The sequence below is a fragment of the Galendromus occidentalis genome, unplaced genomic scaffold, assembly GCF_000255335.2.
Source record: "Galendromus occidentalis unplaced genomic scaffold, Mocc_1.1 scf7180000077527, whole genome shotgun sequence".
Lineage (NCBI taxonomy): Eukaryota > Metazoa > Arthropoda > Arachnida > Mesostigmata > Phytoseiidae > Galendromus > Galendromus occidentalis.
The window spans coordinates 903,019-905,856 of record NW_003805515.1 but is presented as its reverse complement, the minus strand read 5'-3'; the positions used below and the strand labels follow the sequence as shown (position 1 = coordinate 905,856).

The 2,838-nt window shown below is 51.1% G+C and overlaps 1 protein-coding gene across 1 annotated transcript in view; it reads right to left on the bottom strand.

The window, feature by feature from the left end:
* Usp14 (ubiquitin specific protease 14) overlaps window positions 1-938 on the bottom strand; it is a 4,345-nt gene extending 3,407 nt beyond the window's left edge. The window contains exon 1 of the mRNA XM_018641290.1: window positions 844-938. The gene's annotated coding sequence lies outside the window, so the exon portion shown is untranslated. The remainder of the gene's footprint in view (window positions 1-843) is intronic.
* Between the last annotated feature and the right edge of the window lie 1,900 nt (window positions 939-2,838).

Below are 2,838 nucleotides of genomic sequence, written 5' to 3'. Positions count from 1 at the left end.
CGCTTAAACGGATATCGATTGCAAGACCAGTAAACTGCCCCTAGAAGTGGGAATCGTTTCAATGGGGCCTGTGCTCGCCCCCGAGCGAATCCGCAAATCTCAGTGAGACTTCGACTCCGTGACTTCGTGAGAAGGAGCAAACGCTCAGGAAAAGCCTTGACCTAAGGGAATCAGGGAGCGTCCAGCACGGATCAATTGAGACCAAGATTCCAAAATTAGCCCCTCCGGAATCGGCGATTACCAAAAACCGGACAAAAATGCGGAAAACCGGACAAGAAGACGGACAAGGACATGTCCGGGTAAATGGGAACTCTACTGATAAGGTGATAAGTCCTGGGAAAACCTCCGAGAGGTCTCGACAAGGGTCACTTTCCACACGAACACAAAAATACAACAACACGCACAAGGATCGCAGTGAGCGGGAAAATTCTTACACGAAGAATTCCCCAAGTCTCCGTGACAGATCTCTTCCATGACGAAAGACAAATCGAAATTGATGTCGCTCAGCTGTCAGTGTAGCATGCACGATCAGCTCAAATCTACGAGTTAGAAGTCGATCTACAGTGATTGCATGGGAGGCATATGGGGTCGCGAAGAAGAAGACCGCCGTCCGCTTTACTATGTGCCGGACTCTCTCGCTAGAAGGGGGAGTTCTCTACAATTTAATTTCGGAAAAGTTTTCGGCGAACACGTTGTCATCGGAAGGTGAGGATGGCACGCCAACATAGCTGTTAAGTACGACGAGAGCGGAAATCCTCTCTGTTTTCGGCTGCCATCGTCTCAATTTCCAGAAAACTGCTGCGTCTCGAAGACCATTGAGCAGAGGTAATTCCGTTAACTCACTGTTTGATCACCTCCAAGGTGTCAATGTTGATTTGAAGAAACTAACCGCTCGGTGACAAGCAACTTTGTGTTGATTCACGCCGCCATTTTGGTTGTTGTTGATGGCGGGAGAGATGCGACTCTTCGCCGAACGGGCTTAGTTGAATGCGGACTATCCATGCGGGCCGCGGTAGAAGGCATGCCCGGAGTCGACAGTGACCTCGAGGAAAGCGGTTCCATCCGGAGATTTCCACTTCAAGAGGATTGCGCCAAAGCCTCGACCATGCCGCATGACAACAATGACCTTCCATGAACTTTCCATACCCTTCTGCGTGTCCGAATCATTGCTCGATTTGCTCGTCTTCATCTGGGGGTTTGTGATCTGGGGTGGATTTAGCATAGACCCCAACGAACAACGTCGCACGACTCCGTTGCCCGCTCATGCTCTGGGACCATAGAGCATCGAGCCCCTATTTTCGGGGGGAACGCGGACTATGAAATGAGGATCTTCAGCCTCGCAGATCTTCGTGGCATCCTCAGGATCTTGTGGCAAGCAAGTGTCGAACTGTCCGAATGAGCTGCATTCGGTGACGGGATTCGGCTCATCCATAGAAAAGTATGTAGGTACTTCTGGAGCGCAGCGCGGTGCAGATCCTTGCAGGGTGATATGAATCGCTGCATAACCCTTTTTGGACATCAATTATTAATTGATTAACATCGCGCTTTTGAGGATGCCACTGAGATCTGCGAGGCAGAAGATCCTCATTTCATATTCCGCGTTCCCCCGGAAATAGGGGCTCGATGCTCTATGGTTCCAGAGCATGAGCGGGCGACGGAGTCGTGCGACGTTGTTCGTTGGGGTCTATGCTAAATCCACCCCAAACGCGACGAGTCGGAAGTGCGCTGATTGATATCAGAGATTTTCCGCCGGGATGATTCTGATCCGTATTTTCTTCGTCTTGTTGACGATATCTTGAAAAGAACAAATACCAGACGAAAGTATGTTTCAGCTCTGTCGATTCCTCGGACTTGGAGGAGAATGAATTTTTTTCATCGTCTTCCCCATGTCGCGTCCTCCCTTTCGTTGTGTTTTCGTCGTCTCCCCGTCGGCGTCGAGTCGACAAAGGAATTCCGCTGCTTTCTGCGAGTTGTTGATGATCGACTAACCAAATAAAGGTTTTAATATTCATTCACAGGAATAATTCGTGCCCCTTCTTCCGTCCTCTGCCTTCGTCGGTCCCCGTCATCCGGAGTCTCACTCGTGAAGGTTGAAGCGCGAGAAACCGTGAGAGGGAGCAGGCGATAGGGAGAACGAGGGGAGAACGACGACAAGCGCCAGCTACGAAGCTCTTTATCTTGTCAGCCGCGCATTCCCGACATTCCTCTCTGATAGGGGTAGTAGTGCGACGGCAAGGGTGAGAATAGGAGTCTCTCTATGGGCAGTCCTGCCTGTTTGCCGGCTCCGCTGGCTCGGTGCTTGTGGAAAGCAGGCAAGCAGCCGGATGGGCTTCATCGTTGCTTGTTCTCTTTATTAAAATATATATCCTCATCATCGGCCATTAAAGATGGCTCTTTTCAGCCCCTCATGGCCGTCATCGTCGCCGCCGTCGGCGGCGTCGTCTTCGTCGGTTTGGGCTCCTTCTCCTTTCTTCACACTAATTCGGGACCATTCCTTGGGTCTCCCTCTATTCCATCTTGCCGCCACAGAGGGAGAAGATATATTTCTGAGGGAGCCGAACACTTTATTACGATTCCATCACAGCGATCCCAATTCGCTCATGCTCCCGAGCAGGCAGCAGCCGTTCGATCTTCTGGCTCTACGGTTCGGCTTCCTGCATTTCAAGGAGTTCGGAATTCATATTTGTCTTCGAGTCTGCTCGAATCTGTGCTGCAGCGACGACCTCGGAAACGAACTCTGTGACCAGCTGCATATCCCGGAATCTTATCCACGCCGAACGCTCCGGAAGATCAGGCCTCGCGCTCTCAGAGATCGATTTCTGCGGGATTTTCAAGTCC